The sequence below is a fragment of the Dromiciops gliroides genome, chromosome 1, assembly GCF_019393635.1.
Source record: "Dromiciops gliroides isolate mDroGli1 chromosome 1, mDroGli1.pri, whole genome shotgun sequence".
NCBI lineage: Eukaryota > Metazoa > Chordata > Mammalia > Microbiotheria > Microbiotheriidae > Dromiciops > Dromiciops gliroides.
Genome location: NC_057861.1, coordinates 399,415,413 through 399,430,574, shown reverse-complemented (window position 1 = coordinate 399,430,574; position 15,162 = coordinate 399,415,413).

Here is a 15,162-nt window from a genome sequence, read left to right as displayed (position 1 = left end):
GAAGGTAAAGAGTTTCTTGACAATCTTTTTCAAATAAGACCCTAGTAGAATGACACACCAACTACCACCACCACCACCACCTCCCAAAGGAAAACAAAACCAACACAAAGAAAAGTTATTTGGGTATTGTCAAGCATTAGGACCCTGATGGAGGCCAAGATACCTACCCCCTCCAGAATTTAGGCAGGAGTTGTAGGCAATAAATAGGTCAGGGTAACTGCCTGACATCAGAGGTAGCTGAAATCAGACTGAAGGCAGGCAGGGCCACCAGGTAAAGTAGAAGGCTTTTGTCCACAGAGTCACACAGCCTTTCAAACTGAAGGGTTCGGGTAGCTTAGATAAATCTCTGAAAGAAAAGTTGCTCTGATAGTAGCTGACATCAGATTTTAGGTTTTCTATCCCTACAACCTCAAGCTTACTTGCTCTGAAACTGATGAATTCAGGGAAATCACCCCATTCCAGGGTTAGTCTTTATTGAAGAAGTCATCTTTATCTTCCCTAAACTTGGAATCTTCCCATCGGAGACAATATTCTCATCTCTTCTGTCCTGACTAGGGCTTCCATGGATTGTGGGAAGTGGGATCTATGTCCCAGGCGAGCAGCAGGTTGGTTAAGGGGAGGCCATTGTCCTTATTGTTAGATGGTTATCAGGCGTTTCCTGGTTTCACCAGTGGTAGGGCCCTCTCCAACCCTATTTTTTGCCTATACTCATCTGTGTATATATCGTTTACCCAACTAAAAGAAAGGTCAGCTCCTTGCTCCTTGAAGACAGGGCTTTTTTTTTCCTTTGTAACCCCAAAGCCTCATACAATGCCTAGCACATAGTGGATGCTTGACCAATGCTTACTGAATGAATTATTTTTCTCCCAGATTCAAATTTGGTGATTTAGTATATTACAGTTTGAATTCTGAGGCTTTAAAGTATAGTGTCACCTTTGGGTCACCATCCCTAATTTGTACTCAGATTTGTCAGGTGGGTCCCCAAACATTGGCTGATTGGTTTTAATAGTACCCTATGAGTTGTTGTTGTTCAGTTGTGTTTGACTCTCCGTGACCCCATTTGGAGTTTTGGCAAAGATACTGGAGTGGTTTGCCATTTCCTTCTCCAGCTCATTTGACAGATGAGGCAAGCAGGGTTAAGTGACTTGATCACACAGCTAGTAAGTATCTAAGGCCAAATTTGAACTCAAGTCTTCCTGACTCCAGATCCTGTCAGTCTATCTACTGCACCACCTAGCTGAGTGGCTAGTCCTAAAACTATAATTTATAAGCTCCCACTGTTGGGCTTCACATTAACAGTCAGCCAGTAGTTACAATTATCTCCTAGCAAAGCCATTGCTAAGATGTGATGATAAGAACAATAACTATAAAATTTTCCTCAATAAACCTGGGACCTGCATCACACAAATATACAAAGTGACCATAGAAAGAATGGGTAGGGCAGCTAGGTGGCACAGTGTATAAAGCACCGGCCCTGGATTCATGAGGACCTGAGTTCAAATGCGGCTTCAGACACTTGACACTAGCTGTGTGACCCTGGGCAAGTCACTTAACCCTCCTTGCCCCACCAAAAAAAAAAAAAAAAGAATGGGTACAGAGTCCCACAGCAGTGATGCAGATGCATAGGGTACACACTTGGCTTGGTTAATTTATGCCTCTGGAACTCCAGAGCTTTCTATGTTTTCTCTCTCTCTTCCTGAAGTTCCCTCTGCAGACTAGAACTGGTTCCTGATTACCAGAAGCTTTCTCTTGAGTGAATAGATCACTTTTCCGCTTACTGCCAGATGTTCCTTTCTGGAAGCTGCTGTTCCTTCAAACAACAGCCGTTCTGCTTCTACATCTGTATATATTTCTCTTCTCTAGTGACTGAGCCCTGAATTCTCTCAAAGTGACTCTCCAAATGCTTGATGGGGCATCTCCTTCTGAGTCAGTAGCTATCCTGCTAGACTCTATGGCTGATGGAGATTGGAGAGAAGGGAAGAGGAAATAAAAATATGCCATCCTCTTCTCCAATGGCTGAAGAGCTGAGTGCTTCCTGTACCACCTCAACAGACTCAGAATGACAAACTTTGAGAACTTGCTCTAGGACATTGCTAATTAAAACTCTCCAAGAACAAGGCCAATTTTTCCTAATTCAATGACATATGCTCCTTTTTAACTCAAAGAGATAGTCATGTTTTGTAAAAATATCAAAGATGTTATCTCCTTGTCAATGCATTTAAACCACCTCACCTGTGATTATATCCCTTGACTACATAAAATGAACGGGGAGTGTCGGAAGGGAACCAAATGTCCCTTCCCTTACATAAATACAAGGCCCTTCTGAACAGTTTTCTCTGAAATGGATAAGCAATCTGACTGTCACTGACTACTCCACAGCAAAATTCAATAGAAAGTAAAACTTGGAGCTATAGCCACTGTTCTGTCTTCTAGAAAGATGCAGGCCCAGTGATAGTCAGGGCAGTGCCAACCCACTCTTCTTCTTCCTTTCCTGGGGACCCATCTTGGGTGCTGACTTTAGCTCAATAGTCACCAAAGAGTTAAACAGAGGCCATGCCAATTGATGAAGCAAAGAGATGCACATGAATGAATGAATGAATGAATAAATGCCTTACCTGACCGATGTGAAAAATGCTGGTGTTCAAAATGCCCCTTAAAAGGCTTTTGGTTTTTTCCCTCCCTCCTTCATAGAACACACTACTAGAGAGAGCTTGTTCTTTGGGAGCCTTGGCAGTCAGCCTGTTGGCTGGTGGTAGAGAACAAGAGGTATTTCCCATGTTCTTTCTTTGTAGTCTGGAGTGTGTGGGAGCCAACTCCAATTGAGTTCAAATTCTGCCTCAGACACTTATTAGCTATATGACCTTGGGCAAGTCATTTAGCCTCTGTTTGCCTCAGCTTCCTCATCTCTACCATGAAGTATTCCTTCTATCTCCAAATCTATGATTCTATAAATGACTCAACTTCCACCCAAGATTAGTGACCTTTGGTCACTTGTTCTATTGCTTTGACATAGATCATAGGATTATGCCCATTATGTTAGAGGTTCTCCCAGGACACAAAGGGTCAGAATGTATTGGGGGATTTTCAAACTTTCTCGACTCCCAGCCCCCAGCCAAGAAACCAAGGAACATTGATATATTTCCCTTAGCATGATGAGACTGACTCCCTACTTGTGAGCATGGAGTTTACCATATTACAAAGAGGCAAGTGCTATTAAATGGAGGATTATGTCTCAGGGTGAATAACCACTAGGCCTAAAGATGTATGCAAATTCTCCAAATCACTTAGAGTCCCTCCTGTGAAGTCTCCTTGGGAAGAGGCTCTATTCCTACAAATCCTGCCTTGCCTCCCTGCTTTGTATAAGGGGAATGGGTGGCGGCTTCCCCCTCCCACTCCTCCTCTCCATCTCCTTTTCCCTCTCACCACTTCCTCTCTCTCTCTCTCTCTCTCTCTCTCTCTCTCTCTGTGTTTCTGTCTCTGTCTCTCTCCCTCCATCCCTCCCTCTATCATCTTTCCCTTTCTCCCTCTCCCCATCTCCCAGTTCCTCTCTTCCTCTCCTTTCCTTCCTCTCTTCCTCTCCCCTTTCACTCCCCCCTCCCTTTTCCCTCTCTCCTTTCCCTTCTCCCTCTCTTCTTGTCCCCCATTCCTCTTCCTCTCCTTCTCTCTCTTTCTGTCCCCTCTCCCTCTCCTCCCACCCCCACCAATCTTCATGACTCCATAAGACTAAGTCTATCAGTTTCTCAAGTGAGGTCTGCAAAGTTGTAAAAAGTTCTCTGGTCATTCAGTGTCATCTCTCCCTTGTAAGAAGCACCCCCACCCCCCATCAAGAACAACATTAAGAAGTCTCTGCCTTTCTCCAGTGGCCACTGTGTTTGTACTGTAGAAGCTTCTCCAACGCTGCCCCCTCCCTTTTGTTCATCCCTTCTTTGTCTTACGAGCTCCACCTCTCACAAAGCCTATCTTTTTTCTTTTCTTTTCTTTTCTTTCTTTTTTTTTTTTTTGCAGGGCAATGAGGGTTAAGTGACTTGCCCAGGGTCACAGAGCTACTAAGTGTCAAGTGTTTGAGGCCCGATTTGAACTCAGGTCCTCCTGAATCCAGGGCCAGTGCTTTATCTACTGCGCCACCTAGCTGCCCTGCTCAAAGCCTATCTTTTAATAATGATATCCAACATTTATATAGGGCAGCTAGGTGGCACAGTGGCTAGAGCACCAGGCCTGAAGTCAGGAAGACCTGAGTTCAAATCTAGTCTCAGACACTTAGTAGCTGTGTGACCCTGGGCAAGTTACTGAATCCGGTTTGCCTCCGTTTCCCATCTGTAAAATGAACTGGAGAAAGAGATGGAAAACCACTCTGGTATCTTTGTCAAAATGCGAAATGCGGTCACAAAAGAGTTGGACAAGACTAAACAACAACAATAACAAAAGAATATTTATAATGCACTTTAAGATTTACAAAGTGTTTATCTCCTTTGATCCTCACAACAACCCAGGGAAGTAGGTGCTATTATTATCCTCAATTTACAGATTAGGTAGCTAGGCAGACAGAAGCTGCCCAGGTCACAATAGCTAGTAAGCAACGGACACAGGGTTTGGCCTCAGGTCTTTCTGACCCAAGTCCAGCACACTAGCCACTCTACCATCTAGCTGGCTTGACCCTAGTTAGCCACTTTGTGACAGAAACATGGGAAGAGAAGCTGGATGGGGGGATGACTATCCCAGTATTTACTACAGTATCACAGGATTTGCATCTGGAAGGGACCCTAGAGGTCAGCTAATCTGATCCCTTCATTTAACAGAGGAGGAAAGGGAGGTAGTAAGTAGAAGATGAAGGATTTCTAGCCACAGCTTCCTAGCCCAAAAGGACAGAAAGAAGCCTCTATCCTTCATCCTCCCAGCCAGGGAAGCCTTTGGGAGAGTTACAAGGTTAAGATAACAATAACATCAAAAGGTTCAGATATGAGAACTCAGAAACCTTACCAGCAGAAACACCTTTCTAAGTATTAAAGAAATGATACAACTACAACCCATACTAATTTCTTTCTAGACTGAGAGTCTGAAAGAGTGAAAAGGGTTGCTCTCTGCATATTTGGTAATGTAGAAGATTCTGAATTTGAACCAGGGATCCTTTCTTTTCTATTTTAAAGCCAAAGGATTGACTTTAGACATGCAATTCATTCATTCATCCAGCAAAAATATTTATTGAGCAACTACTAGGTGTAAGTCATGGCGGGGCTGGGGGGAGGCAGGGCAGGAAGGTGTATGAATAGCAGCAGGCCCCTGCCTCAAGGGCCCTGCACTCTACCCAGAAGCTCACAACACAGTTTCATGTATTGGCCAGAATTCAGAATAAAGAATTCCTGTTATCCTAATTTTTCTAATGCTTCCTGAAAAGAAAAACACCTAAGCCAAATCCAGTAAGGCAGGGGACACTTGGTAACACAGTTTCCTTTATTTCTCTGACTTTTTCATGAGTTAAAATGAGGAATAACAACCATGAGGATAGATGGAAGCCCTTGTAAACATGACTCATAAACCAGAGGAACAGGTAAGGTAAGGGGCTTGTCATGTTTAGAGTTTTCTCTATAAAAGACCATGGCTGGTAGCTAGGAAGGCAATGCCAAGACTCTCTTCTCCCCCACCTGCCCCCAACCTAGGAGGTTTTCTGGTTTTGTTTTGGGTTGAGTCCTGGGGCCCCTTCAAGCTGTGTCAATGCTTTGTACACAGCTTTCCTTCTTATGATATTTATTTTTTTTTAGATTTTTCGACTTGTCAGCAAAGTAATCCCAGATCAGCTTTGTGAGGTAATCTCCCCTTTCGATGATAAGCACTAGTGAGAAAGGGTAGAGGAGGAAAGTTGTTGAAATGATACATTTCTTTAAACATTCCTCCCTTACATGGTTTTATTGCCCCCAGAGTCCAAAAAGGACCAAGAGATTCTGAGCCTTCACATCCAATTGGTAGAGGTCTCTGAGGCAAAGTTGGCACTTTCCAAAGGTGGACAGGTCTGGTGCAAAAGCCACAGTTTCTAAAGCAGTAGAATCCTCAGGAGACAAGGCAACTTTTTGGAATGAGGGGTATTTGGGGCAAGCTTAAAATCTATTCACCTGCCTTGGTTGTGAGTAGCAAACCAAACTCCATTTTTAATAAGGGGTGGGGGAATATATTGGTTTTTGTTTGTTTGTTTATTTGTTTGTTTGGTGGGGCAATGGGCGTTTAGTGACTTGCCCAGGGTCACACAGCTAGTAAGTCTAGTGTCTGAGGCTGGATTTAAACTCAGGTCTTCCTGAATCCAGGGCCAGTGCTTTATCCACTGCACTACCTAGCTGCCCCTATATTGTTTTTTTCTAAGAGAAGAAGCTTATATTTCCATCCTGGATACTCCTGAGCACCCCTCACCTTGAGATCATGTCTCTTTCAAAAGCATTTTCCCATTATGTTCTTCAGAGTCCCAAACATTTGAAAAATAGCTTACAGTGCTCGGTAGACCCTCCAAAGCAGCTGTTTCTAGAGGGAGTTAATTTACTAGGTTTAAAACAAGGTCTAGAAAGTCTAGGAAATGGTTCTGTTCAGTATGGTATGGTGGAAAGAACTCTGGATTTTGGAGTCAGAGAACCTGGGTTCGAATTCCACCTCTCCTGCCATTTTACTATTTATATGATCATGTCATTTAATTTCACTGACCCTCAGTTTCCTTAATTGTAAAATGAGAGGGGTAGACTATGTGACCCCTCACATTGCTTCCAAATCTACAGCCTAGCCAGCTCTTCCATCCCTTCCCATTTCATTCTGTTCCAGGTAGAGCCATGTCTTACTTTCCACAGCCTTTCAATAATATAAATTCAGGGGCAGCTGGGTGGTGCAGTGGATAGAGCATCAGCCCTGGATTCAGGAGGACCTGAGTTCAAGTCTGGCCTCAGACATTGACACTTACTATCTGTGTGACCCTGGGCAAGTCACTTAACCCTCATTTTCCCACAAAAAAAATCACATCTTCAGTAATATAGATTAAAAACATTGATGTGTTTTCATCCAGATTCAGCACCAAGTATCCCCTTTCTTGATCCCTTTCTGGTACAGTGCTCTCCTAGGATTTTTCTGATTGCCTAAAAATTGCTTTTAGTGAGTTCAGTACTGGGTCTGGATGATAGGCAGATTTTTTGGCTGGCATCATTTTCATTCAAAATGGTCTCCACCAGCTCTGTGTTCATTGGTCCAAGCATTCTGGAAAACAATCTAGAATTATGCTAAGGAAATGACTAAGTCTCTACCCTTTGACCATGAAATGCTCCCAGAAAGCCAAAGGTAGAAAAAAGAGTGCCAAATATACCAAAATATTTGAGCAGCTCTTTGCATAAATTTGGCATAAAAGCAAAGAACTGGAAAGTTGGGGTCATAGATTTAGATCTTGAAGAAGTCTTAGAGATCATTTTTAGTCTGACACTCTTATTTTACAGAAAAGGAAACTGAGGCCCAAAGAAGTTAAGTCACTTGCCCAGGGTGACTCTTTGTGACCCTATTTGGGGTTTTCTTGGCAAAGATACTGGAGTAGTTTGCCATTTCCTTCCCCAGCTCATTTAACAGATGAGGAAACTGAGGCAAACAGGGTTCAGTGCCTTGCCCAGGGACACAGCTAGTGTCTAAGGCTGGATTCGAACACATGAAAATGCGTCTTCCTAATTCCAAGACCAGTCTCTATCCACTGTGCCATTTAGCTGCCCAAAGTAAATACCTATCAATAGCTCAAAATGGGTGGTGCAGGAATCTAATGGAGTATTACCATGCGGTTAAGAAATGGGGAATATAAAGAATGCAGAGATGCTTTGAAAGTTTTGACCTGTTGCCAAGTAAAGTAAGCAGAATCAGGGAAACAATTTGTATGATGATTGTAAAGGTGTAAATGGAAAAAAAAAGCCAAGATTTAAAAACTTGAATACTATGTCATTATAATGTCCAAGCTTAGCCCTGAAGATACAAAAAATATGCCTTACTTCCCTTCTTTGAAGATGTAGGAGACTTCAGTTATGCAACAATCAGACTTTGGAGGTACTGGTTAGTTTTGTTGATCTTCTTTTTTTTTGTTATATGGGATATATAACATATATATATATATATATATATGTATATATATATATATATATCCTCTGCACAGGGGAAAATTTGGAAAATAAGATTATATAAAATGAAATATAGTGATAATTTTTTTTTTTTTTTTTTTTTAGTGAGGCAATTGGGGTTAAGTGACTTGCCCAGGGCCACACAGCTAGTAAGTGTTAAGCGTCTGAGGCCGGATTTGAACTCAGGCACTCCTGACTCCAGGGCCGGTTCTCTATCCACTTTATAGTGATAATTTTTAAACCACTAAAACATCAATGCAAGGTGGAAAAAAGATTAGTTTCCAACTTTTAACAAGGCAGCATTTCCCTTAGCTCATCTAAGCATTTCCCTTAGCTCATCTAAAAGTTTCTGCTCCAAAAACACTCCACAAAGAACTCTATTCCACATCGGCGGAGATCCGATGCATCTGATGAAGACCCAGAAAGACTCTCTGAACATTAAAGGAAGCTGGGAACCTATTGTTTTTATCCTGTTTTTGTATAGGAGTGCAAGTAGAGGTGGTGATCCCCCAAAGTATCCTTTCATCTGCTCCATGAAGTCCACCATTTTCTACTTCCCTGCATGATACACCACCCAGAGGAGGAAACAGATACATCTAGGTGACAATGTGGATAGAGTGTTGGGCCTGGAGTCAGGAATGCCTGAATTCAAATCCTACATCAGACACTTATTAGCTGTGTGTCCTGAGGTAGATCACAACTTTTCTGAATTTGTTTCTTCAACTATAAAATAGGCATAATAATAGCACTTACCTCCCAGAATTGTTGTAAGAATAAAAAGAGACTATTTGTAAACTACTAAGAACTCTGCCTGGAATATAACAGGAGCATAATAAATGCTTGTTTCCCCTTGTCTGAACCTAATGAATTCTCTCTCCCTTCCAGGACTGCCTTTCTCATAGCAGTACCCAACTGGGAGATCCCAGCAGCAGGAAGCCCCTCCAAATAAACAGAAAGCTCACATGATTTATCAGGTGCTGAGTGGCCTGGAAAGCATGTGGGCAGAGGGGATTATTGTCCAGTTGGGGGGAGTAGAGATGGGAAAAAAAATTACTGCCTGCCTTTGTTTCTAAGGGAAGCTCCCTACGTGTCATCCGGCTTTCTCCTGGGAGCTGGCTGAGATAGAGGCTGGAGGCCAAGACTTGTTGTATGTGATTGGACATCCCCGGGCTCTGCATCCTTGCATGCTAACAGCCATGCTGGGTAGATCCCTCCTGGCCAAATTACATACATCCTGGGTCCCTTTCCAGCCATTTCCTGTAGCAGTACTTGGCTATTCTTGTAAGGTGGTTTTTTTCCCTTAGGCACGAATGGGAAGCCTATCAGTGACCTTGAGGGGAAAAACAAAAAAACAAAAGAAAACAACATTGGGCCAGATTCACTTGGAGCTCAGTCATACAGATGTACCCAGAGGAGCCTGGGATCTGATACAAGCATCACATGCCTCTTCCTCCCCAAACCACCACCTCTACTCCAGGGGCTTTCCCGGGTCCTAGAGAGAACATTCTCCTTAGGTCAAAGTGTGACAAGTCAAACAAAAACAAGGCAGTCAGTTGGCTGCTTACTGGGCTCACATCCATTCCTATGCCTCATTAACTTCCTACCAGGTGACTGACTGCATCGTTTATTATTGCCCACTTTCTCCCTGCCCTGATTTTCTGGAAGCTTTGCTTATGAATGTAACTTCCTGGAGAATTGGGCCAACTAGTTGCAGATACACCTTAGTGGACTAAGTCTGTGTGACTTTTTTCCCTCAGTCCTTGTCGTTCAGATTTCTCAAGTCTTTGAGAGCCTGTGAACCATAGGTGTAGGGTACACAGAGTCCAAAGACTAGTCCTATGTCCTATACTACACACAACTTTTCAAGAATTCTCCTATGAAGACCCCAGGATGATGCTGGTGACTTCACTGTTCAAATAGATTGTTTTTGGACTGGACTCAGATTAGGGTCATATCTGGGAGCAGGGGGGTCCAAGAAGATTTTTTGGGTAAGGAAATAAAAGGGCAAGGAACAAGAGTTTTCAAGGGTTACTGACAAAAGGAGGAGGCCTTTCTGCTGAGTAAAACCTATTAAAGACAACACGTTTATCCTGTTCCTAAGAAAGTATGACTTCTGCTAATTCTAGCTACTTCTATTTAAAGAAGCTTTGTAATGGGTGTGGTAATCTTACTATTAATTGTGATCTACTCCTGATTGGATAATTTTATGTAGGTTTTTTTAAGTTTACAAAGGACTTTTACAACATTACTGTGACATTTACATTAAAGGGTAGTGTAAAATTGACTATTCCCATTTTACGGATGTAATGGGGATGACCAATGAGTGTCCAGTCTTTAGAGTATGTGCTATATTCTCTGCCTGTTGGCAATCCGTGAGGAAGCTTGTTATTCAGTCAAGTCCAGCTCTTTGTGAGAAGGGAGCCTGTGAGGTTGGGCCAGAGTGGATCAACCTGGTAAGGAATCGTAGAAGGAGGAGGAAATGAGGTTGGTACAAGTAACCCATCTTCTCCATTGCTATTTACCTTCTCTCAGCTTAGACTGGATCACTAAGATCTCATGAGAAAATCCATGCCCTGAGTGACTTAATCTACTGTCTGGAAACCAGCAGCCTGGACCTTTGGTGTCCTTATGGGTGAGCCAAATAGCAAAAATGCATAAGGCCCAGACAGCAGACTATACTTTATATCCTGACTCTCTCAGCCCTCTATCTCTCTACATTCATCCTTCACGGTTACCCTTTATCTACTTTCAACCTCTTGCTATGATCAAATCAATGCTATCACTATGAGGCAGCTAGATGGCACAGTAGATAGAGAGCTGGACCTGGTGTCATGAGGTCCTGAATTCAAATCCACACTCAGTAATGTATTAGTTAGTTGACCCTGGGCAAGTCGCTTAAGCCTTCATCTGCAAAGCTTCCTCATATGTAAAATGGGGACAATAATAGAAGCCCCTGCCCAGGATTGTTGTGAAGAGCAAATGAGATATGTTTTTAAGTGCTATATAAGTGCTATTATTACCATTATTGTCCCTAGAAAGGGCATGTTAATCGACTCTCTGGTGGTTCCACTCACAATGCCTGTGACATCTCAGACCAAAGCACTCTTTCTTGGCCACCATGCCCTTGTAAGTATTGACTGACCCTACTAGAATCTATGCTTCTCTCTCTCTCTCTGTCTCTCTCTCTCTTTGTTTTTGCAGGGAAATGAGGGTTAAGTGACTTGCCCAGGGTCACACAGCTAGTAAGTGTCAAGTGTCTGAGGTCAGATTTGAACTCAGGTCCTCCTGACTCCAGGGCCAGTGCTCTATCCACTGTGCCACCTAGCTGCCCCAGAATGTATGCTTCTTAAGGGAAAGGACTGGTTGGGTTAGGATAAGCAAGAATCAAAGGACCTCCACTGAAATCTTTCTTGCTTTTGATGCTTGGATGACCCATGTGATTGTATGCAAATCACTTAACCACATCGTGCTTCAGTTTCCTTATCTGTAAAACAAAGAAGATGAACTCTAAGGGCTCTTTTAGCTCCAGATCTATGGTCCTTTTAACCTAATTTAATTTGTATTCCCACCACCAAGAGTAGTGAAAGTTTGTGCTTATTAATTGCCATTGATTAATTCATTCATTTTTCTGAGCCCAAATCTGCCTCCAGGTAACTCACCCATTGGTCCTAGTTCAGTCTGGGTCAAACAGAGCAAGATTTGTTGCTCTTCCTCATGATGACCCTTCAAGTATTTGAAGATACTATTTTTTATTCTTGAAGATTAGAGAGAAGGCTTGTGTGGCTGGATCCATGAGTGTGTGTAACCTGGAAAGGTAAACAGAAGTTTGTATTAGAATCCAAATCATCCAAGCAAAAGGGGAGGGGGTCCTGAACTGAAGAGATGTCTGACCAAGTAGAGAGAAGGTTCTACATCCCTGAAACGATGAGGGACGAGTTGGCAGGTTCTGGTCCTTGTGAATTTGGACCTTTATCAGCCTCCATTTGCTCTCCTCTAAAACGAAAAAAGCTTGCTTATCTCATGGTGAGGGAACTAATGCTAGATTTGGAATGAGACAACCTAGGTGTTAATCCTAGATCTGATACTTATTGTTGTTGTTATTGTTTTATTTTTTTGCAGGGCAATGAGGGTTAAGTGACTTGCCCAGGGTCACACAGCTAGTAAGTGTCAAGTGTCTGAGGCCGGATTTGAACTCAGGTACTCCTGAATCCAGGGCCGGTGCTTTACCACTGCGCCATCTAGCTGCCCCTGATACTTTATTGTATGACCTTGATACCTTACTGTATGGGGCCTTGGTTTCCCCATCTTTAAAATGAAAGCAGTAACCTACATGATCTCTAAGGTTTTATCAGTATGGTGAAGCAACAAGAGCACTAAAGTTGTAAGGAAACCTGGGTTCAAATCCTGATTCTGTTGCTTACTAACTCTATGACCTTGGACCAGTTACTTCACAAACCTATGGTGTGGTGGAAAGAAAACTAGATTTTGGAGTTAATGAATCTTGGCTGAAATACCAGCTTTTGTACTTACTCCTTATGCCTGACCCTTGCTTCTTCCTTTGCAAAATTAGTGACTCGGACTGACTAACACTAATATTCTGTGACTTCACTCCTTTGGGGAAACCCCTTGGAAACCTTTGTTTAAATGGCCTGGTTTTCTGGAAGGAAGCTAACTTCCATCTCTTAATGTTTTAGCTTGAGTTAGTCTATCAGATTAGCCATACCAACTGTCTGACCTTGACCGAACAGGGTGCAGAGCAGTCAGTTTTCATGGGAGGAGGGGAAGAAAGAAAGGCCTGAAGACTGAGGTATTTGTGCAAGAAATATGAGCCCCACAAGAGGGTGGAGGTGGGTGAAGGAGGAGGGACCCTACGTGGGCAGGGGCAACAGGAGGATACTGAGTCTGTAAGGGTTGGAGAAGGGAGGATGGCACAGTAAACACCCTGGGAAGGCGAGGAAAATCAGCTTCACCTACATTACAGTTTTTCCCAGGACCAGCCCTGTCTGAGCCAGCTGAATTTCAGTGGGGAGAGAGAGGAGAGAACTCCTCTAACAGTTCCAAGGCCAGAGCCTTGGGCACCTTTCTTCAGGCGGATCCTATTTCCAAGGACAACTCATCACTGAATTCATTGTGTGCACATTGCTGCACACACCCGCTGGCTGTCTCCATAATGTCAACTATGTATTTATTCTAATCAGTGACTTGTGAAGGTTCCTGGCAAATTAATGTGGGTGATGTTCCTCCCGGGAATATGGCAGGAGCGAGAGGCTTGCCTTCTTCTCCACCCTCATCCTGCTACTTTTCAGCTAGACAAAGATCTGGGCTAAAAGGGACCTTACAGGCCAATTGACCCAAGCCTCTCATTTTACAGAAGAAGAAACTGAGGCCACAAGAGCTTATGTAATTTGCCTGAGGTCATGAAAGTAGTGACGCTCAGAAGCATTGTCCTAGTGTACTTGTTTTTCAGTCATTTCAATCCTGTGTGACTCTTCATGACCCCATTTGGGGTTTTCTTGGAAAAGATACTAGAATGATTTGCCATTTCCTTCTCCAGATCATTTGACAGATGAGGAAAATGAAGCAAACAGGGTTAAGTGACTTGGCCAGGGTCACACAACTAGTCAGTGTCTGAGGCTGGATTTGAACTCAAATCTTCCTGATTCTAGGCCTTGGATTCTATCCATTGTGCCATCTAGCTATCTCAGTGTGCAGAATATGCCAATACAGGAAGGAAGAATAGTATACACAAAGGGAGGTTTCAATGTTTACCCGGATTTCTCTTCCTGGTAGTCAGTTACTCTGCTGGGGGGCTGATAGAGAATAGTATAGTAGAAATGGTGTAGGACCAAGAATCAAGAGACCAGGATTTATTTCCAACCCTGCCTTTTACTGGAAGCTTTCTGTGTCTCTGCTTTAAGATAAATAATAATAATAATAGCTAATATTTATGTAACACTTACTATATGACAGTGTTAAGTACTTAACAATTATTATCTTTGATCCTCATAACAATCCTGCTAGGTAGGTACTATTATTATCCCCATTTTGCATTGAGGAAACTGAGGTGAAGTAACTTATCCAGGGTCACACAGCTAAATGAGTGTCTGTCTGAAGCCAGATTTAATTACTGTATCTACTGTACATACCCCCTCCCATAGGGGCAGCTAGGTGGCAAATTGAATAGAGTGCCAGGCCTGGAGTCAGGAAGACTCATCTCCATGAGTTCAAATTTGATCCCATACACTTATTAGCTATGTGACCCTGGGCAAGTAATTTAACCCTGTTTACCTCAGTTTCCTCATCTGTAAAATGAACTGGAGGAGGAAATGACAAACCACTCCAGTACTTTTGCCAAGAAGGCTCCAAAATAGGTCATGGAGTGTGAGATATGTCTAGCAAATGACTAAACACATCACCCCCAACAAGGCTGTAAATGAGAATTAAATGTGCTCTTTTAATTACTGTGAAAATAGTTTGCAAATCTGACAACTGACATTTACCCTAGTGCTCTAATGACTGCAAGACACTTTGCTTATATCTCTTTTGTTTCTTTTGACCAGCCTGTGTTGTGTTACAGGTCCCCATTGAAAATAAGGGGAGGGGGCACAGCTAGGTGGCGCAGTGGATAAAGCACAGGCCCAGGATTCAGGAGGACCTGAGTTCAAATCTGACCTCAGAAACTTGACACTTACTAGCTGTGTGACCTTGGGCAAGTCACTTAACCCTCGTTGCCCTGCAAAAACACGAACAAAAACAAAAACATAAAAAAGAAAAGAAAAGAAGAGGAAGGAGAAGGGGCCCTAACAGGCTTAGTGACTTATCCAAGGTCATACAATCATTAGGTATCTTCTGAGATCTCTCCTAGCCACACTTAAATGCTCCATCCACTTTACCATGCTGCTTCTTTTTAAAAAAGAGAGAGGGGAAAAAAGGAAACCAAAGAGATGTAAGGTATTATTATTGACTCTGCTTGGATCATCTACCTGACAGTTACAGAGAAGCACAAGAAAAAGGCAACATTGGGACCAATTTTCTTTTTTGTTTTGTG